The sequence below is a fragment of the Triticum aestivum genome, chromosome 1B, assembly GCF_018294505.1.
Source record: "Triticum aestivum cultivar Chinese Spring chromosome 1B, IWGSC CS RefSeq v2.1, whole genome shotgun sequence".
In the NCBI taxonomy this organism is placed as follows: Eukaryota; Viridiplantae; Streptophyta; class Magnoliopsida; order Poales; family Poaceae; genus Triticum; species Triticum aestivum.
Genome location: NC_057795.1, coordinates 12,586,770 through 12,607,405, shown reverse-complemented (window position 1 = coordinate 12,607,405; position 20,636 = coordinate 12,586,770). Strand labels below are relative to the sequence as shown.

At 45.3% G+C, this 20,636-nt stretch overlaps 2 pseudogenes; both read right to left on the bottom strand.

The window, feature by feature from the left end:
• On the bottom strand, positions 1-10,635 carry LOC123075740 (mechanosensitive ion channel protein 5-like; annotated as a pseudogene).
• A 7,345-nt stretch (positions 10,636-17,980) lies between these two features.
• Positions 17,981-19,753, bottom strand: LOC123103680 (malonyl-coenzyme A:anthocyanin 3-O-glucoside-6''-O-malonyltransferase-like; annotated as a pseudogene).
• Positions 19,754-20,636: the final 883 nt, after the last annotated feature.

The following is a 20,636-nucleotide window of genomic DNA, read 5'->3' as shown; positions in this document are numbered from 1 at the left end:
TCATGAATAACTCCATGTTGTTGGCATCCTTGTGGATTCTATAGGAGGTGCATTCCGCACATTAACGTTGAGTGGTACCATCCAGTACTCAATGTCGAGGTCCTTGAGAACTTTGATCATCTCCTGGAGCACCAGTTCGCTCCTCACATACCTCATCCCCATGTCCTGAAAGTTCAGCGTGTGACAGAGCCATATGGATACTTTTAGCTTGTTGGTCTCATCTACATCCCGGAGGAAAATCATCGCCCCCAGGTACCAATGCTCTTTCTTGTTGTTGATGAAACTGGAGTCACAAGTTTAAAAATTGGTTAGTTCGATGTGGTATACTAAATTACGCAAGCAACATAGGGAAACTTCCAACACTGGGTTTTATGTTAATTGTCAACATACACATAGATCAGTTGTTAACAAATCAGATTTGATCAAAACATGGGTTAAAGACACTACTACTTAACGTAGTATTCTTTCTTCCATGAGTGCTAGTTTCGCTACGGTGTGGCAACGTGAATATAGAAGTCAATTCCTTCTTCCATATCCAGACTCCTATAGAAATTTATAATCGGTATGGTGGCCAGTACATTGTTTGGGTAATATATCTTCAGGTTTTCGTATCGAAGAAAGACTGTTGTCAAGATATTCATTTCCTCGAGAATAACCCGAAATTCAAGTGTTTAAAACTTTAGTCAATGAGTGCACACTAATATTAGATTCAATGAGGAAGGAGCAAGAAAAATATTACCACACCTAAACTTCCTTGATTTCACAGCGGTCACCAACATCAAAAGGATGAATCACAAATAAGAAAATATTGCCTCAAAAATTTCCTTCAAAGTGTCTCCAAATACAATAACTGCCACCAAAATGGTGAACTGAGGAAGACAAGGAAATTCGTTGTCGCTATGCGAAGAATATGGAGCCAGAGAACAAACACGATGATGCCACCAACAACATTAGTCATCTGGTTGAGCTTGGATACTGCAACTTTTGTATCATTAAGTGTTAGAGCAAGGGCTTTGCACTCTCTAAATGCATTCACCTACAGGAGAATCCATATAGCAATGGTAGGAAAGGCATCTTCAGAATTCAGAAGTCAATTGTAATTCCTTATTGCAACTTAGCTAGTAAGCTAATAAGATCATTACCATCCAGGTTTTGAGAGACCTCTTGCTGATCCTACTGTACGTTTGTCCTCCTTCAAAAATAACCATTGCTTTGATGGCTTCCCCCGCCCCCCCCCCCCCTTTGTTTTCTTTCTTAATTCGTAGACCTTTTAAAATTTGTTAACTATTTCAAATTTATAATTGTTTTTATTCAATGAACTTTTTCCAAATTCATGATTTTTTTGAGTTTGTGCTTTTATTTCAATTTCATGAACTTTTTTGTTTGTGTGATTTCATTTCAAATTTGTGATTGTTTTTTAAATTAGCACATGGAACTTTTTTCAGTGATTTCATGCTTCAACCAATACACCGTGTACGACAAGCTACATTTGGGTAGGCCGGAAGGGCAAGTCTCGAACTACTTTTTTTAACCTCCTCCTAATGCACCCAATTTTTTTCCACACATTGGCATTACCATGGGCCGCATGCTTGGCATGTTTCGTTGGTTTCAGACACTCTATGCTTTTTCTAGGGTATTCCCTGTGAAAAAACCTAAAACACAGGCCGGACATGATGCAACGCGTGTTCGGTATCCGAATTCATTCAAATTTTGCATGGCGGGACAACCTTGGGCATGCCCAACTGCTGGCTAAATTTTGTGTAATTTCATGCTTGCAACCAAACACGGCGCGTAGAACCTGGTAAGTTCGGGTACGCCGGAAGGGCAAGTCTCGAACCATTTTGCGAATAGCTAACGTTCATAGGCTCTCGTTTTGGGAACCTTCTAGAAGGTTCCTAGCCATTTTTAGGGAACCTTCCAAAAGGTTCCTGAATCGGTTTCTTACTATATTATATTTTTCTTATTTCTCTTTTTTATTTTTTTATTTTTTGTTTTCCTATTTCTTTTAACTCTTTTCTTTTTCATAAATTTTGTGCACAAATTCAATAAAAGTTCTCGGTGAAAAAGATTAAGAAAATCTGTTTATTTTTATCATGTTTGTGAAAATATGTTTCTTGATAACATGTGTGTGTATGCGTGTACTGTAGGCATTGTAAACGAACACATGTTTTCTAACGCCGACACAGTAGTTTTTTTATGAGAAAAAATTCCAATCTATTCATCTTCAATCATGATAGTACAACGAATACTAGAAATAATAAAAATTACATCCAGATCCGTAAACCGCCTGGCGACGACTACAAACTGAAGCGAGGCGAAGCGCGCCGCTGTCATCGCCCGTCCATCGCTGGAGCTGGGCAAACCTTGTTGTAATAGACAATCGGGAAGTCGTAGTGCTAATACCCCATAGAACCAATGCAGTAGAACAACAACCACCGCCGATAAAGAGTGTAGATCAGAAGGACCCAACCTGAAGACACAGGAAGATAGACGAACGACGAACGGATCCGAGAAAATCCACGAAAGATAGATCCGCCGGAGACACACCTTCACACGCCCACCGACGATGCTGCACGCATCACCGGAATGCTAGCTAGGCAGGGAGACCTTTACTCCATCTTCAGGGAGCCGCCGCCGTTTCGCCTTCCCGAGTAGAATACAAACCCTAACAAAACTCGGAAAAAGATCTAAAAACGGAGCCCTCCCACCGGCAAGGGCCGAGATTCACTCTGCCTGCATGGCTCTAAGGCCACCGGAGACGTGGCGGACCGGCGCCGACGCCGACGTGAGGCAAGAGAAACCCTAGTTTTTTTGTATTTATGGGAATTGATCTATAGGTTGCACTTCATCCTTGGAACATGGTTCCACCGACACAGTAGTTGACCCTTATACATTTCCTGCTCTTAAATATCATGAGCAGCAGCGTAGTCGGATGGCAAGCAGTGTAATTTGGACGATGAGGTTACTTAGTTTATTCCCAAATTCAAAAAATATTCTTGATTTCAACACTTGTTCGTCTTTTCAGAAAATGTTCTCCTTTTCAATGTTTTTTTCTTTGTAAAACAATTGGTTTAGATTCCCAAAAATTGTATTCTCACAAAATGTTTTAGTTTTCAATCTTAAAATTGTAAATGTTCGCCTTTTACAAAAAATTGTTCGCAATTTCAAAAAATGTTATCATTTGCAATTTTCTCTCCCACGGAGTTCGCCGGACATGAGACTGCGAGAGTTGCAACCCCCAAGGATATTGGCTGGAAATTACATCCCCAAATTGTCTGAAACTCCAATTACAAGCCATTGGCACCAGATAATCGAAACCTCCTTGGAATTTCTTCTTATTCTTTGCATTCAAGATGTACCGGTCCCTTCTAATGTGCACCAAGAAAGCAAACCGCAACTCCATCCTAACCCAGGAAAACGGAGATGCAATCAGCACACCAATAGCAAAATTAACCACAAAACAACTCGAATCGACTGTTGAAATGCACACGGAAGCTCAATCTAAACAGGAGGCGTGACATACCCCTCGGGGACCTAGTCGTGGACACGTCGGATCTCCGGCCTGATGCCTGCCTCACCAAATACTCCCGGATCGCCGCCGCTCGCCACATCGCCCTGGAGATTCACACTCCTACTTCAACTTTGTGCACCAGCCCCCCACCTATCAGCGCTCCGGTCGGGCGCACGAAACGAGGCATCACCGACGGTCGAGTAGGTGGCGGGTGCAATGGAGGAACAAGCGGCCCACCTTGTGGCACCGCAGGAAGGTGACAGGCGGAGCAGGTAGTTGCGCAGTAGTTGGTGGTGAAGCAGGATGGCCGGGTCGCGCATGGAACGGATTGGCGTCCGGTGTGCCCGGTTCAAACCCTAGGATATGTTGTTGTTGCGCAGTCCCACATGTAAGCTCCGAACCACTTCCACACGGTCCCACATGAAATCTACGGACCCACTACCACTAACGCCAACAGATGGAATGGACTTAAATTTGGTCATTTGGCCTCGTCATAGTAGCTGTGCACAGACTAGGGGCAAAGCTGAGCACGATTCGCAACTGAGGGCAAAACTGACTACATGGACACCACTCAAGGCAAAAAGATAACGCCAACAGACGGAATGGACTTAAATCTAGCCATTTGGCCTTGTCATAGTAGCTGCGCACAGACTAGGGGCCAAATTAAGCACGATTCGCAACTGAGGGCAAAAATGAGTACATGGACACCACTGAAGGCAAAAGGATAACACCAATAGACGGAATGGACTTAAATCTAGCCATTTGGCCTTGTCATAGTAGCTGCGCACAGACTAGGGGCAAAACTGAGTACATGGACACCATGAAGGCAAAAGGATAACGCCAACAGACATAATGGACTTAAATCCGGCCATTTGGCCTCGTCATAGTAGCTGCGCACAGATTAGGGGCAAAACTGAGCACGATTCGCAACTGAGGGAAAAACTGAGTACATGGACACCACTAAACGCAAAAGGATAACGCCAACAGACGGAATGGACTTAAATTTGGCCATTTGGCCTTTTCATAGTAGCTGCACATACACTAGGGGCAAAACTGAGCTCAATTCGCAAACGAGGGAAAAACTAAATACATGGACACCACTGAAGGCAAAAGGACAACGCCAACAGACGGAATGGACTTAAATCTGGCCATTTGGCCTCGTCATAGTAGCTGCGCACAGACTAGGTGCAAAACTGAGCACAACTCGCAACTAAGGGCAAAGCTGAGTACATGGACACCACTGAAGACAAAGGATAATGCCAACAGACGGAATGTACTTAAATCTGACCATTTGGCCTCGTCATAGTAACTGCGCACAGACTAGGGGCAAAACTGAGCACGATTTGCAACTAAGGGCAAAACTGAGTACATGGACACCACTGAAGGCAAAAGGATAATTAACCCTTAATTTTCTGTTCTGACCATAGCATGCACCATTTTATTGTGTGCTACCAGCACGTAGAGAATATGCATCATGTAGTATCTGCACCATTCATGTGCACTCATACGACCTCTGCCCATCAGTGTTGTTGAACGACATGACGACATTGTGAAACGAGAGAATTAGGCAGTTCGGCACACCCAACCAGGGGCGCCCTGGTCTTGTACTTATAGGAGGAATACAAGTACAGATCGATCTCCAAGGATCACAACTAAATACAGGTTGTAACGCAATCTACAGCTGGCTTAGATATATCTCGAGCTAACCTACTTGACGTACAAGTTTACAACAAAATTGGTAGTTTAACACACCCCATCAATCACAACCAGATAAGTTGAGATTGTGTCTAAACAGCCGAAGTTGTTGTACTCCAAAAGGTTTCGTCAAGCCATCCGCCAGTTGGTCTTGTGGAGGAATGAACAGAATCTCCAAATACTTTAGTGCAACTCGTTCTCGTACAAAATGAAGATAGACCTCAATGTGCTTAGTCCGTGCATGAAACACTGGATTAGCTAAGAGTTATGTGGCGCCAAGATTATCACACTAGAGAACAGGTGCACGTGCTTGATAGACTCCTAGTTAACCAGGAAAGACTGTAGGCAGATGATCTTAGCTATAGCATTAGCTAATGCCTTGTATTCTGCTTCAGTACTTGATCGTGCCACCGTGGCTTGACTTATTAAGGATCTTCACACCGATTTTCCCCTCAAGGATCTTGGTGATCTCCACTTCTTCTTGGGTATTGAAGTGCGTTGATCTGGGGAGGATCTTGTCCTATCTCAGGAGAAGTACATAGCTGATTTGCTCCATAGATCAGGTATGACACAGTGCAAACCAGCTACATCACCCATGGCTGTCAGTGATAAGAGCTCTGATGAAGGGGGTGCTCCTTTGTCTTCTGATGACGTCACCAGATATCGCAGTATGGTTGGGGCATTGCAGGACCTCACATTAACTCGTCCAGATATCTCCTATGCAGTAAACAAAGTTTGTCAGTTCTTGCATGAGCCTACAGATGATCACTGGACAGCGGTTAAGAAATTCTTTGTGATGTGCGGCATTTTTCTCACACTGGACAGTGTATTCGCAAGTCCACTTCGTCCTTGGTCAGTGCATTTTCAGATGCTGACTTGGCAGGCTCTGCAGATCACAGGCGATCTACTAGTGGCTTTGCAGTTTTTTATGGAAGCAACCTTGTGTCATGGAGCTCACGCAAGCAAGACACGGTGGCACGGTCAAGTACTGAAGCAGAATACAAGGCATTAGCTAATGCTGCAGCTAAGATCATCTGGCTACCATCTTTGCTAGGTGAACTAGGAGTCTATCAAGCACGTGCACCTGTTATCTGTTGTGATAATCTTGGCGCCACATACCTCTCTGCTAATCCAGTGTTTCATTCACATACTAAGCACATTGAGGTCGATTTTCATTTTGTACGAGAACGAGTTGCACTCAAGTCTTTGGAGATTCGGTTCATTCCTACAAAAGACCAACTAGCGGATGGCTTGACGAAACATATTGGAGTACAACAACTTCGGATGTTCAGACACAATCTTAACTTATCCGGTTGTGATTGAGGGTGTGTTTTAAACAACCGATTCTATTGTAAACTTGTACGTCAAGTAGGTTATCTAGAGATATATCTTAGCTAGCTGTAGATTGCGTTAAAACCTGTATTTAGTTGTGATCCTTGGAGATACATCTGGACTTGTATTCCTCCTATAAGTACAAGACCAGGGCGCCCCTGGTTGGGTGTGCCGAACTGCCTAATTCTCTCGTTTCACAATGTCATCACTGATGTTCAAGAACACTGATGGGCAGAGGTCATATGAGCTCACATGAATGGTGCAGATACTACATGATGCCTATTCTCTACGTGCTGGTAGCACACAATAAAATGGTGCACCCTATACTCAGAACAGAAATATAAGGGTAAATTATCCTTTTGCCTTCTGTGGTGTCCATGTACTCAGTTTTGCCCTTAGTTGCAAATCGTGCTCAGTTTTGCCCCTAGTCAGTGCGCAGCTACTATGACGAGGCCAAATGGCCAGATTTAAGTGCATTCCGTCTATTGGCATTATCCCTTTGTCTTCAGTGGTGTCCATGTACTCAGTTTTGCCCTCAGTTGCGAATCGTGCTCAGTTTTGCACCTAGTCTGTGCGCAGCTACTATGACGAGGCCAAATAGCCAGATTTAGGTTCATTCCATTTGTTGGCGTTATCCTTTTGCTTTCAGTGGTGTCCATGTATTCAGTTTTGCCCTCAGTTGCGAACTGTGCTCAGTTTTGCCCCTTGTCTATGCGCAGCTACTATGACAAGGCCAAATGGCCAGATTTAAGTCCATTCCGTCTGTTGGTGTTATCCTTTTGCATTCAGTGGTGTCCATGTACTCAAGTTTTCCCTCAGTTGCGTATCGTGCTCAGTTTTGCCCCTACTCTGTGCGCAGCTACTATGACGAGGCCAAATGGCCTGATTTATGTCCATTCTGTCTATTGGCATTATCCTTTTGCCTTCATGGTGTCCATGTACTCAGTTTTGCCCCTAGTCTGTGCGCAGCTACTATGACGAGGCCAAATAGCCAGATTTAATTCCATTCCGTCTGTTGGCGTTATCCTTTTGCCTCCATGCCACATTGGTTTTGGGATGAAGCATTCCTTATCACATGCTTTCTTATTAATCGACTTCCCACCCATACAATCAATAACACTACTCCTCTAGAAAAGTTGTTGTACTCCAATATGATTCGTCAAGCCATCCGCCAGTTGGTCTTGTGTAGGAATGAACCGAATCTCCAAAGACTTGAGTGCAACTCGTTCTCATACAAAATGAAAATCGACCTCAATGTGCTTAGTCCGTGCATGAAACACTGGATTAGCTGAGAGGTATGTGGCGCCAAGATTATCACACTAGAGAACAAGTGCACTTGCTTGATGGACTCCTAGTTCACGTAGCAAAGGCTGTAGGCAGATGATCTTAGCTGTAGCATTAGCTAATGCCTTGTATTCTGCTTCAGTACTTCATCGTGCCATCGTGGCTTGCTTGCGTGAGCTCCATGACACAAGGTTGCTTCCATAAAAAACTACAAAGCCACTAGTAGATCGCCTGTGATCTTTAGAGCCTGCCAAGTTAGCATCTGGAAATGCACTGATCAAGGACGAGGTGGACTTGCGAATACGTAGTCCAGTGTGAGAAAAATGCCGCATATCACAAAGAATTTCTTAACCGTTGTCCAATCATCATCTGTAGGCTCATGCAAGAACTGACAAACTTTGTTTACTGCATAGGAGATATCCGGACGAGTTAATGTGAGATCCTGCAATGCCCCAACCATAATGCGATATCTGGTGACGTCCTCAGAAGACAAAGGAGTACCCCCTTCACGAGAGAGCTTATCACTGATAGCCATGGGTGATGTAGCTAGTTTGCGCTGTGTCATACCTACTCTGTGGAGCAAATCAGCTGTGTACTTCTCCTGAGATAGGACAAGATCCTCCCCTGATCGACGCTCTTCAATACCCAAGAAGAATTGGAGATCACCAAGATCCTTGAGGGGAAACTCGGTGTGAAGATCCAATAACACTAGTAGAAAACGGAGCTTTAGCGCCGGTTCGTAAGGGCCTTTAGTGCCGGTTCCATAACCGGCACTAAAGGGTGGTCACTAAAGGCCCCCCCCCTTTAGTACCGGTTCGGCACGAACCGGCGCTAAAGTGCCACCACGTGGCGTGAGCTCGCGCCCCGGTATGGGGGACCTTTAGTACCGGTTCGTGTTACCAACCGACACTAAAGGTTTTTTTTGAAAGTGTTGGAAATTTTTTTTGATTTTTTTTTATTTTTATTTTTTCTGAATTATTTGATGATTTAGTCTCTAATCACCTCTCTTAATTGCTCAAGTGTGGATCACTCATTCCAAATCATCTAACTTCCCGACCGGTCACCCATCCCTCTCACTACTCTAGCCCGAGCACACTTAACTTTTGGGTTGTATTCTCCTTCGTTTCCGAGTGTACACTTGTTGTTTTCCTGACAATAGTAAGATGTTAATCCTATTAACCCTCAGGAGTTTAGCTTGATTATGAAGTCACACATTTCACTGTTTGAGTTTGAAACTATTATTCTAAAAACAGTAATTATTTAGTAACGCTAATATTTCTTGAATAAGTTCGACCATAGCTTGACCACAGTTTGACCATAGTTTGACCAGATTTGACCAAAATTCAAAAAATTGAAATAATTATTTAGTAACACTAATATTCTTGAATAATTATGTAGTAACATTAATACTTCTTGAATAAGTAGTTTGACCAGATTTAACCAAATTTTTTTAAAAAAACTGAAATTATTTGACCATATCTTTTTTTCCTTTTGGAATTTGAGGATTCTAAATAATTCCAAATAGACCGTAGGCTGTCTCCATCGGATGCAGATTTTTGTGCTGAATTTTTTGATATATTATACGTTTTTTTCCGACATCATATGCAAAAGTTATAGCCGTTTTACATTTTCCCATTGGATGCGAAAATTGCCCTATAATGCCGGTTTGTGGCACGAACTGGTATTATAGGTCAGACCCCTTTAGTACCGGTTCGTGGCATGAACCGGTACTAAAGGTCTAACCTTTAGTACCGGTTCGTGCCACGAACTGGTACTAAAGGTGATCGTGGGGCCCCGGCCTGACGCCAGCCTACCACCACCCCTTTAGTACCGGTTCGTGCCACGAACCAGTACTAATGGTTCAACACGAACCGGCATTAATGCAAATCCGTTCGAACCGGCACTAATGGTACCATTAGTACCGGGCCAAAATCAAACTGGCACTAATGTGCTTCACGTTTGACCCTTTTTCTACTAGTGTAAGTAGAGTAACAGCTGACGGTGATGAGCTGGTGACAATAATGTCATCCACATAAACCAACATGAAAATAATAACACCACTAGATTTGTATACAAACAGGGATGTGTCAGCACGGGGTGGAGCAAACCCAAATTTCTTGAGATGTCAGCTGAGACGGAAGTACCAGGCACGGGGTGACTGCTTGCGACCATATAGCACCTTGTCCGGCTTGCAAACATGATGCGGAAAGCATGAATCAACATACCCAGGTGGTTGACGCATGAACACTTCCTCTTTGAGATACAAGAACGCATTCTGTACATCAAGTTGCCGAAGAATCCAGCCACGAGAAACTGCAAGAGACAAGACCAAGCGGATGGTAGCAGGTTTAATAACCAGACTGAAGGTGTCCTCATAATCATCCCCATAGCGTTGCTTGAAACCTTTGGCGGCCAACTGTGCTTTCTGATGCTCAACAGTACCGTCGACATTTTTTAACCTGGAAAACCCATTTGCAGTCAATGAGATTTCATCCGGAAGCAGGAGGAACAAGATGCCACATGCGATTTTGTTGAAGCACCAGGAACCCTTTCTCTATAGCCTTTTGCCCTGAAAGGATCTGCGAGAGCAGTAGAGGTAGTTGCGGACTCCTGTGCATGTGACAGTGTGGCAGAAAACCCATGCTTCTTCGGATCGTACAAATACGTACCGTCCTTACAAACTTACAGCTTGTGGACCCCTGCATGGGATCGAGTGCATGCTCGTGGAGGTGGGGCAGGCGTGTGAAGAGCGTCCATCGGGGCGGGCTGGACAAGTGGCCCGGCACGAGTGGAGGAAGGCACGGGCCCGCCATGGTCCGAACAGGACGAAACCATGTGGGGCTCCATGGAAGATCCCGCCGGGTGGCGCGCATTTTGTGGAGCGCCGAGGCCGGTCAGGAGAGACCAGATCATTGTGGGGATCTGGGTCGGTCGGCAGCTGCAGCTGCAGCAGGCGAATCCTCGCCCGGATCCGCACCTGCGGGGCCAGCTGCAGGATCCGGGACAACAGAATCTGGATTTTCTGCAGCTAACTCTTCCTGCACATGCAATGACGCAGGATTTTGCTGCAAAATAGGATTAGACCGAACAGGTGAGGTACTGCTAATTTCTGCATGTTGGTTATGCAAATCCGTACGTTGCATAGCCTCAGGAGAAAACATAAGGATCCGATCGAGGAGTTGGTCGGGTGTTTGTTTCGGTGTGTCATTTGAGAAGGGAAAGGTATTTTCATCAAAGATGACATCGCTAGAAATATACACACGACCAGATGAGACGTGAGACATCTATATCCTTTGTGCATCATGCTATAACCAAGGAAAAGACATCTCTTGGAATGAAACTGAAGTTTGCGCTCATTGTAGGGCCGAAGACATGGCCAACATGCTGAGCCAAACATGCATAAAAAATTATAGTCGGGTGCTTTTCCAAATAATCATTCTAGAGGAGTCGTGTTATTGATTGTATGGGTGGGAAGACGATTAATAAGAAAGCATGTGATAAGGAATGCTTCATCCCAAAACCGATGTGGCATGGAGGCAAAAGGATAACGCCAACAGACGGAATGGACTTAAATCTGGCTATTTGGCCTCGTCATAGTAGCTGCGCACAGACTGGGGGCAAAACTGAGTACATGGACACCATGAAGGCAAAAGGATAACGCCAATAGACATAATGGACATAAATCCGGCCATTTGGCCTCGTCATAGTAGCTGCGCACAGAGTAGGGGCAAAACTGAGCACGATACGCAACTGAGGGAAAAACTGAGTACATGGACACCACTCAATGCAAAAGGATAACACCAACAGACGGAATGGACTTAAATCTGGCCATTTGGCCTTGTCATAGTAGCTGCGCATAGACAAGGGGCAAAACTGAGCTCAATTCGCAACTGAGGGCAAAACTGAATACATGGACCCCACTGAAGGAAAAAGGATAACGCCAACAGATGGAATGAACCTAAATCTGGCCATTTGGCCTCGTCATAGTAGCTACGCACAGACTAGGTGCAAAACTGAGCACGATTCGCAACTGAGGGCAAAACTGAGTACATGGACACCACTGAAGACAAAAGGATAATACCAACAGACGGAATGCACTTAAATCTGGCAATTGGGCCTCGTCATAGTAGCTGCGCACTGACCAGGGGCAAAACTGAGCACGATTTGCAACTAAGGGCAAAACTGAGTACATGGACACCACTGAAGGCAAAAGGATAATTTACCCTTAATTTTCTGTTCTGACTATAGGGTGCACCATTTTATTGTGTGCTACCAGCATGTAGAGAATAGGCATCAGTATCTGCATCATACATGTGAGCTCATACGACCTCTGCCCATCAGTGTTCTTGAACGTCAGTGATGACATTGTGATCAATAATATATATTTGTATGACATCAACATTGTTCCATTGAAAACTTTTTTGAATATGAATTCAACCATACAATTTTTGTAACGTATAACCCACATTTGTGGTCTAATTTATGGTCAAAGTTTAATTATAAATATGTACGGGCATTATTCATTGGAATTAAGGGATAGACTGATAAACATTAATTAGTCACACTAAGCTAACATGATATACATGAAATGCTATAGCTAGCATTGTCGGCATTACATTGAATGTTGTAGGAAAATAGGCACCAAGACAGTGATATGACAATGTGTGCTGTATGATCGTTTGGATCCACACAGCTGTTGAAATTGGCTACCCAATTGTTGAAACCCTTGGTCGGCAATTAAGGCTGTTTGAAATTGCAAGCACGTGAACAAGGCTGTACCACAATCTGGTACCACGTCCACTGATTGAACTGATTACAACTCACTAATCATGGATGACTAAGAATTTTCTTTTCTCTCTCAACTACTAGAAGAACCGAAGGAAGGAATATAAGCTTGCTACCCTAACATACACTTCTTCGAACGTGACATGATCACTTGTCGATGCTAACATTTTGTAGACGTCGTCAATTAATTACTGGTTACCGCCACTAATTTAGACGTACATGGCCATTATTACTCCGACTAATAATTGAGAGGCTGCCACCTACTTTATGGTAGGTCGCGTTCCGGATTTTATTTTCGTCCCACCTCACCCGGTTTTTTTTTGTACTTCTTTGGTACTTTCTTCCACCTTCCACCCGTTTTATTTCGCTGGTTTTTTTCATCCCTCCCCCACCCCACCGGTTTAGTTTCGCGTCACCCTCTCACACAACGAAAAAAATCTTAACGGATCATAACTTTCCATGCTGGTGCAAGTTAATTTTAGTAATGTCTTTATGTGAAAGAATCAATCACGATCAATCTTTAAATATCAAATCTAAATTAATTAACCTTACCTTAAATTGCTCAATCACATTAATTAGGAAACAAAATAATCGATTTTAAGAAAATATCTACTCTTAATGGAGGGTATTACATACCAAACATAGGTACGTCATTAGCTCGCTTCCTTCCCTTCTCTTCGCTTCGTCTCTCAGTCCCATGCTCATGGCGCTGAAGTGGCATCGACAGGCGATGGCGGCGAGGACAGCACGTGGCAGCCCCTGAAGCACGAACACGACTGCACCTCGGGTCTGCCGTCTCCCAAGATATGGGTGAGTTCTCGTGATGCCCACCCTAAACCCTCACGTCCTACAAATTCCTCAACCTCTACCATCTCGATTTCGTTCATGCTCTGATCCGAATGACGATGCAGCTCCGGCCGATTGACAATGGAGGTTTGCCATCCTTCCTCTCAGCACCCACTCCTGGAGGAACGACACGCCATGTCGATCGAACCCGGTCGAGATCACTCACCAAGATTGCTATTCGGAAGTTTTTTGTCAAAAAGTGAAGAGTGGGACGGGATCTGCACTTTTGTTAATATCTCTACTTCTAATGTCTCAGTTGGTAGGTCGCGTTCCGGGTTTTATTTTCATCCCACCTCACCCGGTCTTTTTTGGTACTTCTTTGGTACTTGCTCCCACCTCCCGCTCAGCCGAGACGGTTTATTTTCGTACTCCCTCCCACCTCCCAGGTAGTTCCCTCCACACAAAAAAAATTGAACCAACCAATCTCTACTCCTAATGGAGCAGTTGGTAGTCTTCGCCGGTCAATTTTCGTCCCACCACTTTCGTCCGGTTTTTTCGTAGGTTAACTGTCATAGATTTTTTTCGTCGCCTCCCCCACTTCATCGGTTTATTTTCACTTCACCCTCTCACACAACAAAAACAACTGAACGGATCAGAACTTTCCATACTGACGCAAATTATTTAATAATGTCTTTATGTAAAAGAATCAATCACAATCAATCTCTAAAGATCAAATCTAAATTAATTAATCTTCATAACGTTTGTTTCCTTTCGAATCACGTCCATAACTTTCCTTCCTTATTTGGGCAGAAACTGTTTGGTAGCAGAGATTAGGAAGCTTCTTATGAGTGTAGTAATAGGAAGTATTCTTTTTCTTGATGATTCGTTTCCATGCATGATGATAGTAAATTATGCCAACATTCACCACTATTTATCAATGTCATCAATTGTATCCATTTCTACCAGTTTTAAGGGAATCTGCTCGCTATGTCTTTTTTAAGGGGATCCGCTCGCTAAGTCGTCGTCGCATGTTATTTTCACAAACAATCTCTACTCCTAATGGAGCAGTTGGTAGCCTCGTACGGTTTATTTTTGTCCTCCTCCCACCTCCCCTGGTTTTTTTTCATCCTCTCTCCCTCCTCCCAATTTTGTTGTTTTTTTTGTCGGTTTTTACTCGCCCCCTCCCACCTCCCAATTTCGTCTGGTTTTTATTCGTCCCACCTCCCACCACCCCCTCGTACTGGTTTTTTTTCTCTCCACTCTTTCCTTGCAAACCAATAATTTCCTAACATACAAAAGATCACGAATCTATCTTTCCTTACCCGAACCAATCGCGCCCTACATCAATGCATTTCTTTATTAAGAAAACTAACACGTAAATCTTAACGCATTGTAAACAAATCCCGTTATGGACCTAATTAATTTATTATGGAATCTATACGTGGTCGCATTGGTTCTTTTTCTCTCCACTCTTTCCTTGCAAACCACTAATTTCCTAACATACAAAAGATCACGAATCTATCTTTCCTTATCCGAATCAATCGATCCCTACATCAGTGCATTTCTTTATTAAGAAAACTAACACGTAAATCTTAACGCATTGTAAAGAAATCCCGTTATGGACCTAATTAATTTATTATGGAATCTGTACGTGGTCGCATCTCTTCCCTCGTGAAAAAATCGCATCCATCTCCCGTTAAAAAGGAAAAGAGAATATGAACGATCAATCCCACACCCTGCATCTCAGTAGCAAAAAATCGCCCCCGCCTCTGCTACTGCGCCTCGCCGTGTGCCCGGCTCGACCCATGCCTCGCCTGCATGGCTGGACGCCGCCGTCTCCACCGCCACGTACAAGAAAACGGTGGGCAGAACCATCCATTCAAATCGCACACCCCCACCCTCCTCCGCAATCCCTAGCCCCACATCACCCTATCGCTTTCTCACCTCTCTTTCCCCTCGATGTAGATGGTGCCGAGCGGCGGCCTCGAGCACCGGCAGTGCCGCCCTCTCTATCTTCGCTGCGTCGAGAGATGGGCCGAGGCTATTGTCGGTTCACCGCCCACGATTGGGCCGCCTCCGGTTGTCGCGCACCACCGGCTCCATCTAACGTGCCCGACCCTCTCCGCTTTCGACCTTCCGGTGACCACATCCCTCCGCGCCTCCATCCATCATCCACAAGGCCACTCCCTGCATCCACCCTCCTAAATTCTCCATACCGGCGGACAATCACCGAAGATTCAAGTTGGCCAGATATCAATTTTCTTACATGCTTTCTTTATCAGATGGTGATCGGAATGGGTTCCAATTTCTCTCTCTGACTATGGATTCGCAGGCAAGAAGCGCTTCTACATGCATCCTCCTGTCGGTCCCTAAAGTACCAAGGTAAATGGTTGATGTTGCGTTTGTCTAGGATGATATATGTTGGCTCTGTTCCGGTTCATCCGAGCAGTTTGGTGACTAATTTACTAATAATTTAATTATATTAATTAAATGAGTCGAGTGTATCGTCGAGCATTTATCTTGCCAGTAATATTCTGTGATGCTCTGATGCACTTTGGGAATTGGTTATCTTGTCTTCAGTGCAGAACATTTGTTTATTAATGCATGAGAAGAATCCTTGTTACTACCTTGAACCTGTTTTATAATCCATATTGTTATGCACTAGCGCGTGTGCGTGTGAAATAGATGGATTATGGTCCTGTACCCAATAAGATGAATATGTGTGTGTGTTAGAGAGAGAGAGAGGGAGAGAGGGGGAGAGAGAGTGAGGAGGAGGGAGGGAGAGAGTGTGTGTGAGAATTTGATGGTAAAAAGGTCGTCAATGTCACTTGATATGTATGAGAATATTAAATGTAATATTAACATAATTGATATTGAACTCTTAAAGTTAATGTGGCCCCGTTGCAACGCACGGGTGTTCTTCTAGTACTTATATGTAGGGGACATGCACAACGTCAACTGTATTTTGCAACATTGAACTAACACTAGGATAATCAAGACCAACGGACCATTTGCAATATTGAACATCTACTAACGCTAAAGGATTACAATGACCAGGACCATTTGCAATATTGAAGATCTACTAACGCTAAAGGATAACAAAGACCAGTCGAGTAAGCTAACATGAAAACGTGGTAGGTGTACTGAGATCTGGCGGGCAATGGTTGGATCCCGCGACAATGACGCTGGAGGAGCATCATTACCATTCCTGAGGCATTGTTTTGGAGGAATATTTTTAGTAGTCTGTTGTCCCTGATGCCAAAAATGCTACACCTACAAAACATTACTACGAAACCTACCAAACTTTCCTTTCCACTAATCAAACTCCCCCAAGCCCCTCCCCCTGATTTTCAGGGTGAGCTGGCGCCCTCAGTAAACTTTTTTTTTTTTTTGCGGGGTTAAAAGGATTTCATTGCTCAACTATTGGAATATTCGTTCCTACATAGCAGAGAAACATCTGCAGGTCCTGAGCGCAACCAAACTGCACTTCGTCCCTCCGATTGTCCGAAAGCAGCAAGGGTGTGGCTAACAGCATTCTGGTTCCTACTTACATGAGCAATAGAGATATCGATTACGTAAAACTGCCATATCTTTATGTAATCCTCTCACCCTGTGATAGTGGCGTAGCCAGCTTGGTGAGCCAGGATGGTCCAACAATGAAACTTTTCATGTAATTATATGTTTTTTTCTAGAAAATGCTTTTTTCTACCCTATATATTGGCTATGGGGAAAATTTCAGGGTGGTCCATGGACAACCCTGTCCACCCCCTAGCTACGCCACTACCCTGTGAATCATTAGTAGGTGTAGCAAATCTCCACAGACGATGGACAACGTTCATGTTGGTCTATTTGCAAGCGGTTGGCTGTGTCAGAACTCCTTCGTTTCACTTTCTTCTTTGACTTTGTGCTTTCTCGATACACTATCATTAGTAGGTCTCAATAATATTTTGTCGTGGCATAGATCTCATGTAATTGATGTTATTTTAATATCAATATATAATACCCTTTGTCAAAACACATGTACTAAAAGGGCTACCGCCATCTATGACTATATTACTCCGTCCATTTTACAATGATCATACATGCTCGGTCGACTTCTAGTTGTTGGAATTCAAATCCAACGATTGTTGTTCATATTCCTCATGTAGCCATAAATATTAACCAATAAGCTCCCCTGGCCTGAACCGACAACCTTTTTCCTCTCCTTAAGCTCCGATACATCGTCCCATGCTCGGGCGATAAGGTTGATCGTAATGGGAGTATCATGCATGCCAACTAGGAAAATTTGATAAGGTGATATAGAATTAAATGAAGAAAAAGTGGGGTGAGTATCATATCATGATACTGTATCATATTAAATGTTGTGCTAATATGTATCATGCATGTCAATAAATGAAGTTATCTATGATACTAACACATGATATTATGCACTACGGGTGTAGTATCATACATTAGTATCATATACATGATACTCACCATTACGATCAGCCTAAAAAAAATCCTCACGAACTTGTGAACCATGGTCCTCGCATGCGATAGCCGCGTCATCATCCCCATCTCCGACAAGGACCTGCCACATCGCCCCCGTCTCAACCTCTCTACCATTCCAAATAATTGAGTGATTTCAAAAATACAAATTTCAAATTTACAATACATATAAGACTCAGTATTAACTCCGTTCTAGATTTGTCCAGATACGAATCTAACACTGAAATTTGTATAGGTAACTATAAGGCAAAGTAGTAATTGGGAGCAGAGCGAGTATATTATAGCCTGTTTAGTGGTGATGAAGCCACGAAATGGCATCGTCGAAGCACTTTTGGAACCTCTGCATGCCTGCCGGCGGTAGAGAGATGCCGACCTCCATGACGCCGCCGGCGCTGCTCCGTCGACTCTCCGCCAAAGCCATCGCGCCCGTCCTTGCCACTGACACGATATCCACCTTGGCCGGCCGGCCGAACCCGAAATCGACGTCGTAGACCCGGAACCTCGGCGACCCCGCCACGCTCAGCACACCGCCACCAGTCGCGACGGCCTCTAGAATCTTCTTCGGCCACGACTCTATCTTCTCTAGAATCTTCTGTGGCCCATCGCCTCCTCGATGGCCGCGGCTACAGCCGTGCACGCGACGAGGATGCCACCGGCACCGGCCGCCGCGAGTTGGTCCTTGGGCGCGGCGTGCAGGGCGGCGCCGATGCAGTTGCCGAGGTACTCGTCCGGGACGGGGTCGGGCTTTATCCGCGGGCGGTGGTCGATGGGGAAGAGGATGTAGGTTGGGTCGCCGCTGCTTTCTTCGTCGTCGTCTTTGGCTCGCTGGTAGCAGGACCAGATGAGGCCGAAGGTGGCGACGAGGGAGGAGCACCGCGGCAGCGGCGCGCCCGCCTCGCCGGCCGCGGCGGCCACGACTTCCTTGACGCGCTGGATGTCTTCCCTGGAGAGCGTGAAGGTGGCGAGGAGCTTGTCGCTGGACGTCTTGACGTACTCCATCTCCTCGGTGCTCGTGAGGTCTCCGACGTAAATGTCGTAGATGTGGCGGGAGCTCGGGTCCTTGGTGACCAGACTTCTGTCGACCACCGGGGGAGGAGGCGCGGCGGCGCCGGTGCTTGCAGCGGCCCAGGCGTGGAGGAAGCGAGTGGAGGAGGCGCCATCGCAGGCGGCATGGTGCATGGACATGCCGATGGCGAGGCCGCCGCGGAGCACGGTGGCCTGCAGGGCGAGCACCGGGCCAACCCCCGTCGAGAGAGGCGGCACGAGCGGCAAGATCCTGGCGACCTCCCTCGGCTTGTCGGTGGCCAGCTCGTCGACGTCGACGGCATACTCGGCGACGGTGAAGGTGACGCCGTCGCCGGGCTGGTAGTGGAGCTCGTAGCGGTCGGTCGTGCCAGGCGTGAGGCGGAGGCGGCCGGCGAGCGGGAAGTAGGCGCGAAGGGCTTGGGCGAGCGAGGTCCTGAGGGTTGAGAGGATGGCGGAGGAGACGCCGTCTTTGCCACCGGTGTTGGGGGTGAGGCTGTAGAAGAAGACGCGCTCCACGGGCGGGGAGTTGAGCCAGTAGACGTCGAAGAAGGTGAGCGGGAGGGAGGTCTCCGGCGCGGGCGGGGGCGCTACGACGGCGCTCTCCAGGACGCAGAGCTGTGGCGGATCCATGGCTCCTTACGCGGCGGAGATTGATTAACGATTATTTGTCACTGTCTTCTTCTTATCTTTCTTCTTTGTGGGATCGAGAGAGATCTATTCGGGTGATAAACTAGAAGGGGCACTCACCACGTGTGATTGCTGTGGCTCTATCTTATCCAGCATGAGACAGGTAGTGTGGGAAGATTTAGAGCCCATCTCTACGAGCATCTTCAACGACCGCCCAACATGGGACGCGCTAAAAAAACGTTTGCCGATCGCCTGTTTTAGCGTGACGACGAATGTTTGCTTCAGCGATCGCTGCAAATTTTAGCGCCTGAGTAACTTCAGCATGTGCGCTAAAAAGCAGCACGCACGAGCAACCGGCATTTGCCATATGTTGTATTTGAAAATGAGATGATATTTCAAACATCAAAATAAAGACATGACATAATTTAAATCACCAAACAAATTCATGACGTAAAAGAAGGTGAGTTGAGCCAGTAGACGTTGAAGAAGGTGAACGGGAGGGAGGTCTCCGGCGCCGGCGGGGGCGCTATGACGGCGCTCTCCAGGACGCTGAGCTGCGGCGGAGATGGCAGCGGGTCCATTGGTCGTTACGCGGCGGAGAGCAGAGCAGCTCTGGGGATCGGTTGATTGTGCGGCTGAGCAGCCCACCACGTCGTTCAGTGTCGTATTTTTATCTTTCCTCTTTGAAGGAAGATCCAGAGAGATAGATGTATTCGGGTGAGGGTGGTGACAAACGAGAACGGGCCCTCACCACGTGTGCTGTGTCTCTATATTTTCTTTCTGACGGTGGGATGACACGTTGGCTACCGGCAGCACGCTCCCATGTGAATAGTAAAAAAGTATATCAAATATTTTTTAATTGATTTGAACTTTTTAGATGTTCGTGTTAATATCGCAAGTATCCTTAAAAATTTTCATGCGAAATGGGCAGCTATGTTTCGTCGTTAAAAAAATATATTTAGGATAACATTTGTTTTTTTTTCTTTTTCCACAGGACAAAAAATTTAATCTTTTTTCCTACAAGTTTGTATGTATTAGCTATATATTTGGATGTGCCCAAAGAATACATAGATTTGTTTTGAATTTTTTTGACATTTCAAAA